A 19,878-nucleotide genomic window follows, 5' to 3' on the forward strand; every position below is an offset into this window, starting at 1 on the left:
AGCCAGGAACTCCATCATAGTCTACCATATGGGTGGCAGTGGCCCAAGTACTTGGGTCATCTTCTGCTGCTTTTCCAGGTGCATTAGCAGGAAGTTGGATCAGAAGTGGAGGAGCATGGACTTAAACTAAGCTACATACTGATGTAGTATGAAGGTGCCCTAAGCAGAAGGTGTTTTTTTTTTTTTTTTTTGACAGGCAGAGTGGACAGTGAGAGAGAGAGAGACAGAGAGAAAGGTCTTCCTTTGCTGTTGGTTCACCCTCCAATGGCCGCCGTAACCGGCGCGCTGCCGCCGGCGCACCGTGCTGATCCGAAGGCAGGAGCCAGGTGCTTCTCCTGGTCTCCCATGGGGTGCAGGGCCCAAGCACTTGGGCCATCCTCCACTGCACTCCCTGTGCACAGCTGAGAGCTGGCCTGGAAGAGGGGCAACCGGGACAAAATCCGGTGCCCTGACCAGGACTAGAACCCGGTGTGCCGGCGCTGCAAGGCGGAGGATTAGCCTAGTGAGCCGCGGCGCCGGCCGATGCTGTAGTGTTTTTATCTCCCTATGTTGTCCTAAGCAGCCTGATGCGATGTAGGAGTCTTCAGTGCCTGGAGTTGTCAGCATCCCTGGTCCTGTAAGGAGCTCCAAGGGAATAACGACAGTCAAAGGCCTGCAGACCCCAGAGTTCAAAGCGGGGCCGGGCCTGTGCTGCCAGCATTCCAGATGGGCACTGGTTCCAGTCTCAGCTGCTCTACTTCTGATCCAGCTCCCTGCTAATGCACCTGGGAAAGCAGTGGAAGACGACTGAAGTGCTTGGGTCCCTGCCACCTGCAAGGGAGACCAGGATTGAGCTCCAGGCTTCTGGTCTAATCCCCAGTTTTGTTTTGTTTTGTTTTTTGACAGGCAGAGTGGAGAGTGAGAGAGACAGAGAGAAAGGTCTTCCTTTGCCGTTGGTCACCCTCCAATGGCCACTGCGGCCGGCGCACTGCGGCCGGCATACCGCGCTGATCCGATGGCAGGAGCCAGGTACTTATCCTGGTCTCCCATGGGGTGCAGGGCCCAAGCACTTGGGCCATCCTCCACTGCACTCCCTGTCCACAGCAGAGAGCTGGCCTGGAAGAGGGGCAGCCACGGCGCCGGCTAATTCCCAGCTGTTTCAGGCATTTGGGGCATTACCCAGCTGATGGAAGATCTTAGTCTCTGGCTCTTTTTCTCTGTCTCTCTGCCATTGAGAGAGTTTTTTTTTTTTTTCTTTTGAAAATCATCATCATTATTTATTATTATTTTAAGATTTATTTTATTTGGCCGGCGCCATGGCTCGCTAGGCTAATCCTCCACCTGCGGTGCTGGCACCCCAGGTTCTAGTCCCGGTTAGGGCGCCAGATTCTGTCCCAGTTGCTCCTCTTCCAGTCCAGCTCTCTGCTGTGGCCCAGGAAGGCAGAGGAGGATGGCCCAAGTGCTTGGGCGCTGCACCGCATGGGAGACCAGGAGGAAGCACCTGGCTCCTGGCTTCGGATCAGCACAGTGCCTGCTGTAGCGGCCATTTGGGGGGTGAACCAATGGAAAGAAGACATTTCTCTCTGTCTCTCTCTCTCACTGTCTAACTCTACCTGTCAAAAAAAAAAAAAAGATTTATTTTATTCACTTATTTGAAAGGCAGAATTATAACAAGAGAGAAGGAGAGACAGAGATCTTACATCTGTTGGTTCACTCCACAAATGGCTGCAACAGCCAGAGTTGGGCCAGGCAGAAGCCAGGAGCCTGGAGCTTCTTCCAGCTCTCCCACATGGGTGCAGGGGCCCAAGTACTTGAGCCATCTTCCACTGCTTTCCTAGGTGCACTAGCAGGGAGCTGGAATAGCTGGGACTCGAACCGGCACCCATATGGGATGCCAACACCACTGACTATGGCTTAACCTGCTGTACCAAAGGACTGGCCTATTATTATTATTATTATTATTGTTGTTGTTATTTTACCAGAAGTCTTTTCTCTGTCTTCAATTTTCAGGACGAAAAAAAAAAAAAGTCTTCCTCGGTCTAGATAGCACACAAGCTCGCTGACCACCTTGCTTTTAGAAAGTACCTGCTCCTTAGTGTTGATCACCACCAGATCAGCCCCTTCATGGAGCAGTTCCTCCAACTCTCAACCCCAGATTGCTTCCTGGTAACAAAGTAACAGCCAGGCTGAAATGACTTCCAAAGTGCTGGGCAGCAGCTCCAGTCCTCGGGAAAGGCTCACAAGGGTTCAATTAAGTTCAACCAGTGATCTCCTTGAATTCATTTACTAATCCCTAGATTATTTCACTCTAAACAGGAACTGGCAGATTTCCTGGAAAGGACCTGGCCCTGTGGTCTATGTCACAACTATTCGGCTCTGCTATTGCAACATGAAAGTAGTCATTGGTGTACACAAACAAATGAGTATGGCTGTGTTCCCAAAGTGATTTATGAAAGCAAGTAGCTGGTTGGATTTCATCCATGGGTCTTAGTTTCCCAACCTCTGCTTTAAACCCACAAAAATTATTTTACATACAAGTACTCCAATTCAAGTCACCATCATCAAGTCATACTTGAACATGAATCATCTTTACAGCTTTGGCAAAAGTAATCTTGACAGTGACTGGGATTTGGCATAGTGGTTAAGATGCCAATTGGGACACCCGCATCCCCCATCTAAGTGCCTGGGTTTGAGTCCTCCCTCAGCCTCCAATTCAGCTTCCTCTGTTGTGCACCCTGGGAGGCAGCAGGTGATGGCTCAAGTATTTGGGTCCCTGCCACCCATATGGAAGACCTGGATTGAGCTCCAGGTTCCTGGTTTCAGGGACCAGCGCTGTGGTGTAGTAGGTAAAGATGCCGCCTGCAATGCCGGCATCCCATATGGGTGATGGTTTGCCTCTCAGCTACTCCACTTCTGATCTAGCTTTCTGCTGTGGCCTTGTAAAGCAGTGGAAGATGGCCCAAGTCTTTGGGTCCCTGCACCCACAAGGGAGACCAGGAAGAAGCACCTGGCTTCAGATCAACCCAACTCTGACCGTTGTAACCATTTTGGGGGTGTACCAGTGGATAGAAGACCTCTCTCTCTGCCTCTGATTCTCTGTAACTCTGCCTTTCAGAAAACTGTTTAAAAAATAAATAAATATTGATAATTTTCTATTTATCTTTATTGATCATAGATGTTAATATTCTTCAGAGTTTAGTATCTTACTCCAAAGAATGAACCTAGCATAAAACAGACCTGGATTGCAACCTCATTTTTTTTTTCTTTTTAAAGATTTACTTATTTGAAAATCAGAGTTATACAGGGAGGGAAAGACAGAGATCTTCCATCTGCTGGTTCATTCTCCATGATGGCCACATGGGCCAGGGCTGGGCAAGGCTGAAGCCACGAGCTTCTTCCATTTTTCCCATGTGGGTGGCGGGGTCCCAGATATTTAGACCATCTTCTGTTACTTTTCCTAGGCCATTAGCAAGGTGCCAAATTAGAAGTGGAGCAGCAGAGATTTGAATCAGTGCTCATATGGGATGCCAACGTTGCAGGGGCGGCTTTGCCCCCTGCGCCACAATGTCTGTCCCTCACTTTCTACACTGTAGTCTTGGGAAAGTGATCCTTACATACTTTCCCTCTGTAAATGGAAATGTTTCTCACCAAAATCTGAGGGGTTGAGGTGACATAATATATGCAAAACACTGATGAGCAGTAAGTGCTGAAAACTCAGTCTCTTAGCAGCACTGGTCCTTGCCACTGTTAGCACCAAGGGTTTGTACATACACCCTCTTCCAAATCTGGAATAGGTAGACCCTTGTGGAAATCTTTTTATTCATAGTTTGGTGCATAGTATACCAAAACAAACACATTTTAAAATAATTTATTTATTTATATATTTTTGATTTGATAGGCAGGGAGACAGTGAAAGTGATGGAGACAGAAACAGATCTTCCAGTCACGGGTTCATTCTCCAAATGCCTGTGCCAGCCAGAGGGCTGGACCAGGCCAGCCCAAAGCCAGTAGACCAGAATTCCATCTACATCAGCCGTGTGGGTGGCAGGGACCCAAGTACTCGAACCATTGTCTACTGCTTCCCAGGCACATCAGCAGGAAGTTGGATCAGAAGTGGAGTCAGGGCGGGTGCTGTGGTATAGCGGGTAAAGCTGCCGCCTGTAGTGCCGGCATCCTATGTGGGCGCCAGTTCGAGTCCTGGTTGCTTCACTTCCTATCCAGTTCTCTGCTATGGCCTGGGAAAGCAGTAGAAGATGACCCAAGTCCCTGGGCCCCTGCACCTGCATGGGAGACCCAGAGGAGGCTCCTGGCTCTTGGCTTTGGATCAGTGCAGCTCCAGCCATTGCAACCAGTTGGAGAGTGAACCAGCGAATGGAGGACCTCTCTCTCTCTATGCCTCTCCTTCTCTCTGTGTGTAACTCTGACTTTCAAAAAAAAAAAAAAAAAAAAGTGGAGTCAGAACTTGAACCTAGACATTCCAATATGGGATGTAGATGTCCCAAGCAGCGTCTTAGCCATGTGCTTAGTGCCTGCCCAAAAACAATTGTTTAAAAATATTTTTATTTATTTGAAAGGCAGAATGTTGGAGAAAGATATCTTATCTGCTGGTTCACTATCCAGATGACTACAATACCTGGGGCTGGACCAGGCCAGAGCCAGGAGTCAGAAACTTTACCCAGATCTTCCACATGGGTGTTGGCAGGGGCCAAAGCATTTGGGTCATCTTTTACCGCTTTCTCAGGTGCAGAAGCAGGGAGCTGGATCAGAAGCGGAACAGCAGGGACTCAAACCGGTGCTCTGATACGTGGTGCTGTCATTGCAAGCTGCAGCTTAGCCCCTGCACCACGTCGCCAGCCCCATACATTCTAAAATACATTAGTATGTGTGATACCAGAAGGACTGTTTTGTTGTAATTTGACATGTATGGAAAATTAAGTTATTCACTTTTTTTTAAACTAAAGTTTCAGAGTCATCCCTTTCTTTAATGGATTCTAAATATTCCTGAGGACACAGCTGTGCCGCTCCTTAAGTGGATTTGATGATGACGTTCAGTCTTTCCCCTGGGACTCATATTCTTATTGGAAGAAAAAGTATGAGGCAGAAGCAGTTTACGTCCAACAAATATCTCCTTAGAATGTTTAAAAACATAATTTATCAGTACACTTAAAAAATTTGTTGGATGTTTAAAAACATAATTTATCAGTACACTTAAAAATATTTGTTTTAAAACCTTAATTAAAATTAAGAATTAAGTATTCAGATAAAATTAACTTTGCTGCTACTCCTGAACTGATTTGGTGATATTTGATCAGGCTATTTGAAAAGAGTAAATGTTTATCAATGTTGTTTTCTTTAGTACAGTAGGAAAATTGTTATTAAAAATATATTCAGGGCCGGCGCCACGGCTCAATAGGCTAATCCTCCGCCTGCAGTGCCAGCACACTGGGTTCTAGTCTCGGTCGGGGCACTGGATTCTGTCCCGGTTGCCCCTCTTCCAGTCTAGCTCTCTGCTGTGGCCCGGGAAGGCAGTGGAGGATGGCCCAAGGGCTTGGGCCCTGCACCTGCATGGGAGACCAGGAGAAGCACCTGGCTCCTGGCTTCGGATCAGCGCGGCGGCCATTGGAAGGTGAACCAACGGCAAAAAAAGGAAGACCTCTCTCTCTCTCTCTATCCACTCTGTCAAAAAAAAAAAAAAAAAAAAAAAAGAGAGAGAGAGAGACAGAGAGAGAAGTCTTCCATCTGCTCATTCACTCTCCAAATGGCCACAGTGGCTGGAACTGGGCCCATCTGGGCCAGGACCCAGGAGCTTCTTCTGGCTCTCTGATGTGAGCTCAGGGACCCAATCACTTGGGCCACCCTCCGCTGCTCTCCCAGGCATGTTAGCAGGGAGCTGGATGGGAAGTGGACACCTGGGTCACAAACTGGTGCCCATGTGGGGCACCAGTGCTGCTGCAGGCGGCAGCTTAACTCACTATTCCACAACGCCGGCCCCAGGAACATGGACTTAAATTTAAATCCCTTGATTGAGACTCTTTGAAGGATATAAAGCAAGGAAATAGCAAGATTCGATTTACATTAAAAAGTATTTTTAGAGAGACAGGGTGATACTATCCACTGGTTCACTCACCAAATGCCTTCAAATTGTGGATGGGTTGAGCTTGGAGCTGGAAACACAATCCAGGTCTCCTACATGGGTGGCAGGAACCAGAACTAATTGAATCATCAGCATTGCCCACCCACCCCCCAAACCCCTCTTCCCCAGCCAAGGTTTGCATTAGCAGGAAGCTGAACTAAGAAGCCAGAGCCAGACGTCAAAACCAGGAAATCCAACATGGCGCTTCAGTGTGCTAACTGCATCTCAACTGCTAGGCCAACACTTGGCCTAGAATTTACATTTTTTTTATTTTCAATTTTTTATTTGTTTATTTTTACTCATTCAAAAGGCAGAGAGCAATCTTTCATCTGCTGGTTCACTTCTCAAATGCCTACAGCAGCCAGGGCTGGGCCAGACCAAAGCCAGGAGCCTAGAACTCAATCTGGGTCTCTCCCAAGAGAGGCAGGCTCCAAGTAGTGGAGCCATCACCTGCTGCCTCCCAGGGTGCACACTAGTGAGAAGCTGGAGCAGAATCAGAGACCCTGGGACTCAGACCAGGCACTTGGACGTGTAATGAGGGCATTCCAAGTGACAACCTGTCATGCCAAACACCCCGCCCCTGGACTGGCAAATCCGTATGGCAGCTGTTCGGAGAATGGATTGAAGCTCTAAGAGCAGAAGCAGAGAAATCAGGAAAGAAAGACTGCAGGACTCGTGCAAGAATTGAGGCTGATGCCAGTTTGCCTCTCTGCGTCCCTGACTCTGCCCAGGGCCACTGTCTTGTTTCCCTACTGCTGATGCTGCCATCTTTTCAGAGAAGTACTGATTAAAAACAAACAGAGGGCAGCATCTTCTTTCCATTGAATCGGATGAGTCATTTCTGCCAGAGAAGAGGCAAATGTCTGACGGTACGTAACCCCCATAGCTCATGTTTTATAACTGCACAGCCTATACACATGGAAGGTGATAAATACACTGCAGACTGGAAGTCTGAATACACAAATGGACCACAGCCAGACCGTATGCAAAGGACCCACACCTGCAACAACCAACCCAAGACACCAAACCACAGCCAATAGCAAACATTCCAGGAAGCCCAACCATGACTGCTGCAGCAATTGATTGAAACAGCCAGGAATTTGTTTGTTTACTTAATGTCATGATAGCCAGTGTCTGCAGGCCTGCTGCTCTTAAATGGTCAAGGTCTTAGAAATACAGTTTAACAGAGACAAGCTTGTGACATTTGGAGTTTTCAAATTCTTGGCTACCGTCCTCATTGGCAGAATGTTAGCTGAAATTAACAAGGAAAGGGCGTCTACCATAGGTTAATGTGAGTTTATACCTCAAAATGGATGATAAGGGATGGGCATTGTGCCACAGCAGGTTAATTCTCTTCCCCGGATACCCACATCCCATCTCGGAGTGCAGGTTTGAATCCCAGCTACTCCCGCGCCCTGCTAATGCTCCTGGGAAGCAGCAGATGGTGGCTCAAGCACTTGAGTCCCTGCCACCCATGAGAGACTATGATGGAGTTTCTGATACCTGGCTTCAGCCGGGCACTGCCACTGCTGTTGCAGCCATTTGGAGAGTAAACCAGTGGATGGAAAACCTCTCTGCCTGTTTCTTCCTTCTGTCTCTGCACTTTGTCTTTCAAATAAATAAATAAATCTTTTTTAAAAAAGAAATCCGATGGGGCCAGTGCTGTGACATAGCAGGTAAAGCTGCCACCTGCAGTGCCGGCATCCCATATGGGCGCTGGTTCAAGACCCGGCTGCTCCACTTCCAATCTGCCTCTCTGCTATGGCCTGGGAAAGCAGCAGAAGATGGCCCAAGTCTTTGGGCCCCTGCACCCACGTGGGAAACCTGGAAGAAGCTCCTGGTTCCTGGCTTCGAATTGGCACAGCTCCAACCATTTCGGCCACCTGGGGAATGAACCAGCAGATGAAAGACTTCTCTCTCTCTCTCTCTGCCTCTGCCTCTCTGTAACTCTGCATTTCAAACAAATAAATAAATCTTTAAACAAAACAAAAAAAGAAATCTGATTTCAAATGATGAAACATTTTCTTTCCCCTCTCCAATCAGAAGACATTAAGTGGGAAAGGCAAAATTGTTTCTCAGGGACTTCAAATTCCCAAATGGAGAAGGCAATGCTTTCACCAGCGGTAATAAGAACTTTTAAGGCAATAATAGGACAGATACGGCTCCCATTACTCTGTCATCCAGAACAAAATAGAACACGAAGCTACACAGGCAAGTACATTCCAGAACTGGAGTTCCCTGCTCAGTGGATTTTTAAGTCTAGGCATTGAGCAGTATCCCTCTACCACCTCTTACCAACTCTGTTTCTCTTTGTGTTGTTACAAACATCACAGAAGACCAAGGGTTAAGCTGTAGAGAAGCTAAACTCTTGTATTCATGAGGCTGATTCCCTGGATTCTAGAATCCTCCTTTTACCACAATGTGTCAACTTGCCATTGACTCTGGGCAGGATCAGAAATTTCAGAGAACTGAGTGCAATCAAGGAATTTTAGCAATAGACTGAGGAAGGATGAAGGCTTCTGTTATTTAAGAAATGAGTCATTTTCTTGGTTTGAGGTTGAATCAAAGGAAAAATATGAGAAATACTAGACCCGAAGCTAAAGGAAGCGGTGGGTGCCGGGTGCAGCAGTTATAACTCCATTTGCGATGCTCACGTCCCAGATCAGTGCCTGCGCTGGAGTCTCTGCTCCACTTTGAATTGCAGCTTCCTAGCAGTGCTCTCCCTGGGAGGCAGCAGGTGACGGCCGTGTCAGTTTAAAAGCCTTATTTTTTGTCTAACAGATAAAAGAATAATATATTAGAGATCAGGTTATAGTTGAATGGAAAAAGAGTCATACCTGGTATAAGACACCATTTATAGCTTCGATTGATTGCTATTAAATCAGTTAGGACAGAGCGAGCTCAGAAGTCAAGAAGCAGAGTAGCAAGCTTGCAGGGAACTTAGATTCAGAAAGCAACTTAGAAATGTGTTCTCAGGGGCCAGCGCTGTGGTACAGTGGGTTAAACGCTGGCCTGAAGTGCTGGTATCCCATATGGGTACCGGTTCGAGTCCTGGCTGCTCCTCTTCCCATCCAACTCTCTGCTATGGCCTGGGAAAGCAGTAGAAGATGGCCCAAGTCCTTGGGCCCCTGCACCCAAGTGGGAGACCCAGAAGAAGCTCCTGGCTCCTGGCTCCTGGCTTTGGATTGGCAAAGCTCCGGCCGTTGCGGCCAATTGGGAAGTGAACCAGCAGATGAAAAAACCTCTCTCTCTCTCGCTCTCTTGCTCTCGCTCTCTGTAACTCTGTCTTTCAAATAAATAAAATAAATCTTCTTTTTTTTTAAATGTGTGGGAAAGATTTCGGTGGAAAACACAGCTTCCCTCTTCTTGAACTGGGCAGCGGCACTAAGGGGTGATAGGAGACAGAGCTGACCTGAGCTGGGGGATGAAGCATGGGACAGCCAGCCTTTATTGGGTGAGGTGAGGAGGTGTGTATGTCACAGGGGGTTATACAGGTAGTGTCTTGAGAAACTAATAAGGATTCTAAGGAAATTACAGGTTGGGGCGGGGGTCACTAACTAAAGAAAATTCAGCACAAGGAGTCATCTCCGGTCAGCTCGCCTCCATCAATAAGAGACGCTGGACTCTTAGGGAGGAATTCTCGGCCGGACTCGAGACTCAGGACGTGGAGGCCAGCAGAATTTGCTTGAATAATGGATGACTGTGCCAGGTCCAGGATCCACTGACTTCGGACCTTCCAATAGCAAGGACTCCACAAGGTGACGGCCAGAGAATTTGTGGGAGAAAAACAGAAAAGGAAATGTCTTGGCCAGATAGCAAAGAAAAAAAAAAAGGTGGGCTCCAAGCGAGCTCCAGATGTCAGAGAAGCAAAGAACCAGCTTCACAAGGACGCTGAGATGGGCGAAAGGCTGTGATGAAAGCGCAGCGGAGACTGGAAAGGAAATGCTGTCATACAGCCCAGCGGCCCTCCTGAAGCCTGGAAAATTCCAAATCCAGGAAACACAACGTTTGAGGACCAGCACCGTGGGGGCAGAGCACCCCTCTCCGCGTCTCAGCCGCTCTAGTGCAGCAGCGCTAGGTCAGCAGGGTGACTGCCCAGGGTGACTCAGCTGGCCAAGCGCAGAAGAAATCAGATCAAGAGGAAGTGACGGCTCTCGCTGGGCACAGAGCTGACATTTTTTTTTCTTTTTAAAAATATTTATTTATTTTTACTTATTTGAAAGGCAGACAGAAACACACACACACACACACACATTTTCACTCCCCAGATGAATCCAACAGCCAGGGTTGGGCCAGGCCAAAGCCAGGAAATCCACCCCAGCCTGCACATGGGAGGCAGGGCAATCACTCTCCACGGTGTGCATCTACTAGCAGGAAGCCGGACTGAAGGCAGAAGAGCGGGTTAACTCCCTGGTCTGAAGCACCGGCATCCCATATGGGCACTGGTTCGAGACCCAGCTGCTCCATTTCCCATCCAGCTCTCTGCTATGGCCTGGGAAAGCAGTAGAAGATGGCCCAAGTCCTTGGGCCCTGCACCCACTTGGGAGACCTCGAAGAAGCTCCTGGCTCTTGGCTCCGGCCATTGCGGCCAATTGGAGAATGAACCAGTGGATGGAAGACCTCTCTCTCTATCTCTCTCTCTCTGCCTCTCCTTCTCTCTCTGTGTAACTCTGACTTTCAAATAAATAAATAAATCTTAAAAAAAAATTCTGTTGCTTTAGACCTCCAGTTTTTGGCTGATAAAATCATAATAATTTATTTCACCAAAAACATAGCATTCCCCATAAAGGTTGACAGTTTGGGTCAAGAAAGGGGAAACTACTCCTTCAGGACATCCGTAAAGTGTACCTGGGGAAAGGATCGCCCCTGAACATGAGCTGGGAACTCACCGAAGGCATCGGCACTGAAGCAGGCATGGGGGAGAGCGGCGGACGCCTCGAGAGCCAAGCCGTCCTTGACTTGCAGCCCCCACTCGGCTCCCTCTGTCACAGCCGCTAGACGAATGCCAGAGTTAGGATCTTTACTCCCCAAGGGCCTGGCAAACAGGATCCCAAGGACCGCAGAACAGCACCATCTGGCTATAAACAAAACTGGCTAAAAAAGAAAAAATAGGGCCGGCACTGTGGGGTAGTAGGCTAAGCCTCTGCCTGCGGTGCCCGGCATCCCATATGGTCACAGTTTGAGTCCTGGCTGCTCCACTTTCAATCCAGCTCCATGCTGATGCACCTGGGAAAGCAGTGGAGGATGGCCCAGTGCTTGGGCCCCTGCACTCAAGTGGGAGACTGAGAAGAAGCTCCTGGCTCCTGGCTTTGGCCTGGCCCAGCCCTGGCTGTTGCAGATATTTGGGGAGTGAATCAGCAGATGGAAGTTCTCTCTCTGTCTCTCCCTCCCCCACCCCCCCTGTAATTCTGACTTCAAATAAATTAATAAATCTTAAAATAAAATAAAATAAAAAGCGATGTGGAACTAGGCCCAGCAACATTCTCTCCGTCAAAACACATGCTTCTTGAGTCTCCTTCGCCCCCTGCCATGCCCAGCTGGGGTTATGTAAGTGGACAGGCCGAGCGTTCAGGGAGCAGCGGTTATGCATTATTTAGCAGATTCTGCTTAGGACTGACCTTCAGCTCCCCCCGGGGAGCCACAGGCAGCTTGTCTGCACTTTGAAAGCCTCGGAGTTCTAACCTCGGGGACAACTGCCTCTCAGAGTTGTGATGGAACGCATGGATCACTGGGACTATGCTGATGCAGACCTTTGAAAATGTTTATTTACTAAAGAAGTAGAGAGAGACACAGGGAGCAAGCTCCCGACTGCTGGCTCAATCCCCAAATGCCTGCAGCAGCCAAGACTGGGTCAGCTGAATCCAGGAGCCAGGAACTGGATCAAGGTCTCCGCTGTGGGTGGCAGGAACTCAACCACATGAGCCACCACCTGCTCTTCCCAGGGTGTGCATTCCCATGAGGCTGGAGTCAGGAGCCCAGGCAGGTGTCACGCGCGGGCAGGCCAATATGGGACACGGGCACCTGAACCCCTCTCTAACTGTGGGGGTTAAACACCTGTCCCTGCTGTGAATTTTTAGTGTTTCTTTTCTTTTCTTTTTTTTTTTTTTTTTTACAGGCACAGTGGACAGTGAGAGAGAGAGGCAGAGAGAAAGGTCTTCCTTTTGCCATTGGTTCACCCTCCAATGGCCGCCGCAGCTGGCATGCTGCGGCTGGCGCACCGCACTGATCTGATGGCAGGAGCCAGGTACTTATCCTGGTCTCCCATGGGGTGCAGGGCCCAAGTACTTGGGCCATCCTCCACTGCACTCCGGGCCACAGCAGAGAGCTGGCCTGGAAGAGGGGCAACCAGGACAGAATCCGGCGCCCCGACCGGGACTAGAACCCGGTGTGCCGGTGCTGCAAGGCGGAGGATTAGCCCAGTGAGCCGCAGCGCCGGCTTTGAATTTTTAGTGTTTCAAGAATTTAGGTTTGGGGGCTAGTACTATGGCGTAGCGGGTAAAGCCACCGCCTGCACTGCCAGCATCCCACATGGGCACTGGTTCAAGACCCAGCTGCTCCACCTCCAATCCAGCTCTCTCCTGTGGCCTGGGAAAGCAGTAGAAGATGGCCCAAGTCCTTGGGCCCCTGTACCTAAGTGGGAATAAGCTCCTGCCTCCTGGCTTCAGATCAGCTCAGCTCCAGCTGTTGCAGCCGTTTAGGGAGTGAACCAGTGGATGGAAGACCTCTCTGTCTCTCTGCCTCTACCTCTGTAACTCTGCCTTTCAAATAAATTAATCTTAAAAAAAAAAAAAAGAATTTAAACTTGGCCACAGGTATTGTCTGACTGCAGGTATTTAGCAATTAAGACACTGCTTAGGATGCCCAGGTCCCAAATCAGAGTTCCTGGGTTCAATTCCTGGGTCTAGGTTCTGATTCCAGCTTTCTGCGTGAGTGATTAGGTTCCTGCCGCCCACGAGGGAGACCAGAATAGATAGAGTTCCTGGCTCCAGCTCTGGCTTTGGACCCTGGCTCAGGATTGTTTCAGGATTTGGGGGAGTAATCCAGCAGATGGGAACTCTCCCTCCCCTTCTCTCTCCCTCTCTCTTAAACAATAAATATTTTGCTTTGTTTTGTTTTTAAGATTTATTTGTGTGCTCACTTTGGCAGTACATATACTAAAATTGGAACGATACAGAGAAGATTAGCATGGCCCCTGCGCAAGGATGACATCCAAATTCGTGAAGCGTTCCATATTTTTGGGATTAAACATGACAATAGGTCTGATCTGATTTCATCATCATTTTAAAAAAATCATCTATTATTTTTCACTTTATGTTTCTGTGTGGGAGCAAACTGTTGAAATCCTTACTTAATGTATACTAAGCTGATCTTCTGTATATTAAGATAATCGAAAATGAATCTTGATGTGAATGGAAGGGGAGAGGGAGTGGGAAAGGGGAGGGTAGTGGGTGGGAGGGACGGTATGTGGGGGAAGCCATTGTAATCCATAAATCGTACTTTGGAAATTTATATTCATTAAATAAAAGTTAAAAAAATTTAAAAAAAAGATTTATTTGTTTATTTGAGAGGCATATTTACAGAGAGAGAGAGAGGGAGAGGTCTTCCATCCACTGGCTCATCCCCCAAATGGCCACAACGACTAAGGCTGGGCCAGGCCAAAGTCAGGAGCCAGGCGCTTCCTCAGGGTCTTCTGTGGGTACAAGGGCTCAAGGGCTTGGGCCATCCTCTGCTGCTCTCCCAGGCGCATTAGCAGGGAGCTGGATCAGAAGTGGAGCAGGGGCGGGTGCCGTGGTGTAGTGGGTAAAGCCACTGCCTGCAATGCCAGCATGTCAGTTCGGGTCCTAGCTGCTCCACTTCCAATCCAGCTCTCTGCTATGGCCTGGGAAAGCAGTAGAATCTGACCCAAGTCCTTGGGCCCCTGCGCCCACGTGGAAGACCCGGAGGAAGCTGCTGGCTCCTGGCTTCAGATCAGCACGTTTCAGGCTGCTGTAGCCATTTGTGGAGTGGATCAGCAGATGAAAGTCCTCTCTCTCTTTCTCTCTCTCTCTCTCTCTCTCTGCCTCTGCCTCTCTGTAACTCTGACTTTCAAATAAATAAATCTTAAAAAAAAAAAAAAAGTGGAGCAACCAGGACTCCAACCAGTGCCCATATGGGACGCCAGCACCGCAGGCAGCAGCTTTAAACCACTGAGCCACAGCACTGGCCCCACCAATTTTTTTTTTCTTTTTTGACAGGCAGAGTTAGTGAGAGAGACAGAGAGAAAGGTCTTCCTTCCTTTGGTTCACCCCCAAATGGATACTACGGCCAGCGCACTGCGCCGATCCAAAGCCAGGAGCCAGGTGCTTCCTCCCGGTCTCCAATGCGGGTGCAGGACCCAGGCACTTGGGCCATCCTCCACTGCCCTCCCGGGCCACAGCAGAGAGCTGGCCTGGAAGAGGAGCAACCAGGACAGAATCCGGCACCTAGACTGGGACTAGAACCCAGAGTGCCGGCGCCGCAGGTGGAGGATTAGCCTAGTGAGCCGCGGCACCGGCCCCCACAAATGTTTTTAAAAATTAAAAAATTCCCAGGAAACCACAACATAGTGATACGATCTGAGTTACGTATACATTTTTAATTGACTCCTATCACAAAAGGCAAAAAATGAGTTGGCACATTGTCAATACAACAGCAGCTGCAGACTTAAAATATAAACAAACGCCGAGCCACAAAGGAACAGAAATTTACTGCCTCACAGTCCTGGTCGCTGGGAGTCCAGTGTGCTGACATCTGACGAGAGCATTCGTGGTAAAACGGCAGGAAAGAGGAGGGAGGTATTTCCTGCCAGAACTTTTTGCTCCTTGCTGTTCTTATTCTTGGCAGCAGAGGGCACTCTTGGCACACTACAACCAGCTGGAGGCTCGCACCAGGTGCATGTTGATCAGCTAGAAATTGTACTGACAGTGGACAGGGGGAATGCAAGGGGTCCTGCATTTTTTAAGTCAGCAGAGTTCTTGACTGTAACCTGATGAGAATTTGAATTGTGGTAAGAGCACTCCTGAGCTCTCAAAGGCTAGGTAAACAGAGAAAGCTTAGGTGAGCCTGTGACATCTGTGTCCTACCCAAGAGAAGTGCCAGCCTCTGTTTTCTTTTTATAAAGCACCTTGTCACCTCATTCATGCTGACAGAATCCTGGTATGTAATCTGATTACACTACTGATGAAAGTTAGACACAAAGTGACAGCCACTGATGGTAGTCAGAGTTGTCTGGCCCCTGTTGCTGGAAACACAGTGAGCTAACTTATTTAATTTATTTGAGAGGCAGGGAGAAAAACAAGGAGAGGTCCCATCCACTGGTCCACTCCCCAGATGCCCACAACAGCCCATGGCTGGGGCCAAAGTCGGAAGTCAGGAATTCCATCCAGGTCTCTCACACGGATGGCAGGGATCCGACCACCTCAGCCATCACCTGCTGCTGCCTGAGGTCTGGATTAAGCAGGAATGTGGAATCTGGAGCTGGAGCCAGGAACTGAACCTAGAAACACCGATGTGGGATATGAACATCCTAACTGGTGCTGTAACCGCTAGAGTAAACATCCACATGCGTGATTACCGAGATAATTTGATTTCCAATTTATATAAAAGCACAGGGAACAGAAGAGCAAGTTAACTGATATTAGGAGAAAGTAATCAGAAAAGTTTTTTAAAATAAGACATCTAGAGATCTGATCTCCTAAGCATGTCAATGCCATTAAAAAAAAAAAAAAGACTGTTATAGATTAAAAGAAATTTAAAAAGTGAGGCAAATCAATTCAACGCCTAGTTAAAGAATGCATACCAGGTTGGTTGGCAGAGCTGCTAGACCAGCGACTCTAAGCAAAACCAAGCTCTAATGGGTGCAAGTCAGCAACCTCTTCAAGATCGAGTAGTAGTGGTCTGATTTCTCATTTTTTTCAGACTCTTAAAAGCCTAATATTTATTGTTAGGAACAGTAACTGGAATAATTATTAAAAACCAAGTGGACTCTTACAGCTCCCATGAGCTGACAGCAAGCTCTTGAGAAAAAGCAGACAGTGGGCCTCAGCCAACAGGACTGTCCTGGACACTGTTCAGAGCCGCTGGGCTAACCCAGACCCCCAGCTGGGGCGGGGAGGCCTGTGGCCAGGAACAAATTAACAGCCACATATCGATCTGCTTTGAGTCCACTTCTCAGATACATGACTTCTTATTTCTGTTAATGGCATTTCTGGGAAGATCACTCCTAATCATCATGTCCTAAATTTAATAAAAACAGGACACTTTTCTGACTATTAAAAAAAAAAAAAAAAAAAAACAGCAGCAGTCGGTAATAAGCAGTACTTGCCAGGGAAGCCGTCTGTATTTAGTTCATGCCGAGAGCACGTGCACCTGCCGACTTCCCAAGTCACCGAGAGTGGGCACAAGCTGGTGACCTCTGTCGAGGCTCCTGATGAAGAAGGAAACAAACTCTGACAGGTGCCCAAAAGCAGCATGTCTGAGCGAGTTTGTCTTCAAAGAATACGGGGTATGAAACAGTCTGCTTTTGCCATGAAAACGCGTCTGAAACATGAAAACATATTTCATGTCTGGTCATAGGAAATAAGTAAGATCAGATAGTTTATGTATAACAAGATATACAGACCAGTTCATAAATGTTTATTTTGTTATTTTGTTTGCAAGACAGAAAGTCGGAGGGAATCAGAGAGAGAGAGAAAGCTCAGATCCACTGGTTCACTCCCCAAAGGTCTGCAGTGGCAGGGCAGCTGGGAACGCCATCCAGGTCTCCCACGTGCAGGCAGGAACCCAACTACTTTTTAATTTTTTTTAAGATGTGTTTATTGTATTAGAAAGGCAGAGTCACAGAGTGGCAGAGCCAGAGAGAGAAGTCTTCCATCCACTGGTTTACTCCCCAGATGGCCACAATGGCCAGAGCTGTGCTGATCCAAAGCCAGGAGCCAGGAGCCTCTTCCCAAGGACTTGGGTCAGATTCTACTGCTTTCCCAGGCCTTTGCAGAGAGCTGGATTGGAAGTGGAGCAGCTAGGACTGGAACTGGCACCCATATGGGATGCCAGCACTGCAGGCAGTGGCTTTACCCACTATGCCACAGTGCCGGCCCTGGGGCCTAACTACTTCACCACTTGCTGGTTCCCAGGGTCTGCCTTAATTGGAAGCTAGAATCAGAAGCCAGAGCCAGGAATCCAATCCAAGCACTCCCATGTGGGATTTGTGTGTCTCAGCTGGCATCTTAACCACTACGCAAAACTCCTACCCCCATAAACAATTTTTTGACCAAATGTGTTTTTGTGTGTGTACGAAAAGTCATATAGTTAAAAGTTTTAACATTTTGTATACTAAACAGAAATATATATATATATTCTAGATGCTAAATCTAAGGGAATAAATAAAAATTGCATTGAACTAAAACAACTTCTGTGGGGCTGGCATTGTGGCAGAGGGGATTAAACCATCCAATCACTCTCCTGTGACACCAGCATTCCATATGTGTGTAGGTTCAAGTACCGGTTCCCCACTTACTTAGCCTCCTACACCACAGCACCGACTCCTCAAATAAATAAATCTTTAATAAATGAACAAATATATAAAATTATGCTTTGTAGATTGTAATTGAGAGTATATTGTCGGGGGCGGCACTGTGGCACAGCAGGTTAATGCCCTGGCCTGAAGCGCCGGCATCCCACATGGGTGCCTGTTCTAGTCCCGGCTGCTCCTCTTCTGATCCAGCTCTCTGCAATGGCCTGGGGAAGCAGTGGAAGATGGCCCAAGTCCTTGGGCCCCTGCACCCGCATGGGAGACCTGGAAGAAGCTCCTGGCTCCTGGCTTCGGATCAGTGCAGCTCTGGCTGTTGAGGCCATCTGGGGAGTGATCCAGCAGATGGATCGAGAGAGAGAGAGAGAGAAAGAGAGAGAGAGAGAGAATGAGAATGGTCTTCTGTTTAGCTTTTGCCAATATTTTAAACCACGTTGTGAGAGGGAAACCAGAGGTGGGGTCCGGGGGGGAGGCCACTTTGAGCTCTGGGCTTGCAATGAAGTCCTCGGTGACCTCACAGTTGGCAGTGATGGGGGCGGGGGTTGTACCCCAGGTCGTTCTTTAGTAAAAGGTTAAGCAGAATATTATTCAAAGTGGGGACTCTGCCACTGTCCAAGAAGTGTTTCAAGCCAAGACACTGAGGGGAGTCGGGGGAGGTGATTAGGGATCAGGTGAGAGGATCAGCTGTGCCTGGCCGGGGACTCCAGAGGACAAGGTCAGTTGCAAGACAGCTGGCAGATGCCCTTGTCTCCGGGGCATGTAGCTCAGAACTGGTCCCAGCTGAGAGCTCTCCAAGAGATGCCTGTGTAGCCTGGCCTCGGGATGGGGCACACTGTGCAGCTCAAGAGAGTGGCCCCGTGGGAACAGAGGAGGAACAGAGACAACCAGCCTGGCTTCCAGCCCAGGAATCCGCAGCCTTCCCAAATTTCACAACAGAGAGAGCAATGAGGGGCAGGCATTTGATGGAGCAGTTAGGATGCCACTCAGGACGTCCATATCCAATATCAGGTACCTCGGTTCGAGTCTTGGCTCTGCTCCTGATCCCAGCTTCCTGCTAAGACATACCCTGGAAGACAGCAGGCAATAGCTCAAGTACTTGGCTGCTTGCCACCCACATGGCAAGCATGGGCGGCCTGGATTCTGCAGTTCCTGGCTCCCCTGGCTTTTGCAGGCCTTTGGGGAATGACCCAGTGGTTAGAGGTCCTGTTTGTATCTTTCTCTCCACCTGAGGGGGGAACAGGCCAGAGCACACTACACGCACACGTGGAGGTGATTTTTCTTCAACAAAGGTGCTGATCGGATGTGTCAAATTCGAGCCTGCAGAATTACAGCTGAATATGCATCAGTTAAATCCCTGGAAATCATATTGGGTTGCTTCCAACCCGCCCCCGCAGGAGAAAGTAATCGCTCACACTCATTGGAGCCACACAGGAAGCCAAGTGTTGGAACTGCATGAATTTTGGCAGTACCGTATCTTGTGCTTCAGCATATCATATAACACAGCTCCCCAGCAAATTCTAAAATAGTGACTTTGTGCTTCTCTCTTGTATTGACAGGGCAGAGTGTAAAGGATATAATTTAGAAGACTGAAGTCGTTATAGCCAAAGCTTGGTAGATCTTGTCTTCATGTGTGAAATAAAACCTCTGGAGTGGGCCAAAAAGATCTGGAGTTTATTTTCAAAGGTGTTGGGTGAGGCAAAAGCAATGTAAATATCCTAGGGCAAATGAATTCTGCGAGATTTTTACGAATTTGTTGTATTGGATGCTGGATTACATTATAAAATGTAGGCCATTGAGGCCGGCGCTATGGCGTAGCAGGTAAAGCCACCACCTGCAGTGCCGGCATCCCAGCTGCTCCACTTCCAATCCAGCTCTCTGCTATGGCCTGGGAAAGCAGTGGAGGATGGCCCAAGTGCTTGGGCCCCTGCACCCATGTGGAAGACCCAGAGGAAGCTCCTGGTTCCTGGTTTCAGCTGGGCCCAGCTCCGGCTGTTGTGGCCAACTGGGGAGTGATGGAAGTCTCTCTCTCTCTCTCTCTCTCTGCTTCTCTGTAACTCTGCCTTTCAAATAAATAAATAAATCTTAAAAAAAAAAATGAAGGCCATCAAAAATTGTTCCATCTAAAATTTGGTGCTAAGTGTTTTTTTAAGACTTTTTTTTATTTGAAAGATAGAGCATCAGAGGGGTGGGAGAGAGAGAGAGAGAGAAGGCAGAGGAATAA

General features: G+C 48.3%; 1 non-coding gene across 1 annotated transcript; it reads left to right on the top strand.

The window, feature by feature from the left end:
- The first annotated feature begins 13,242 nt into the window (after window positions 1-13,242).
- Window positions 13,243-13,349, top strand: LOC149124689 (U6 spliceosomal RNA). Its single transcript, XR_016213802.1, has one exon. It is a non-coding gene; the product is annotated as a U6 spliceosomal RNA (small nuclear RNA).
- Window positions 13,350-19,878: the final 6,529 nt, after the last annotated feature.

Source organism: Oryctolagus cuniculus, chromosome 9 (assembly GCF_051225735.1).
Source record: "Oryctolagus cuniculus isolate XC-2025 breed Fujian yellow rabbit chromosome 9, ASM5122573v1, whole genome shotgun sequence".
Classification (NCBI taxonomy): Eukaryota; Metazoa; Chordata; class Mammalia; order Lagomorpha; family Leporidae; genus Oryctolagus; species Oryctolagus cuniculus.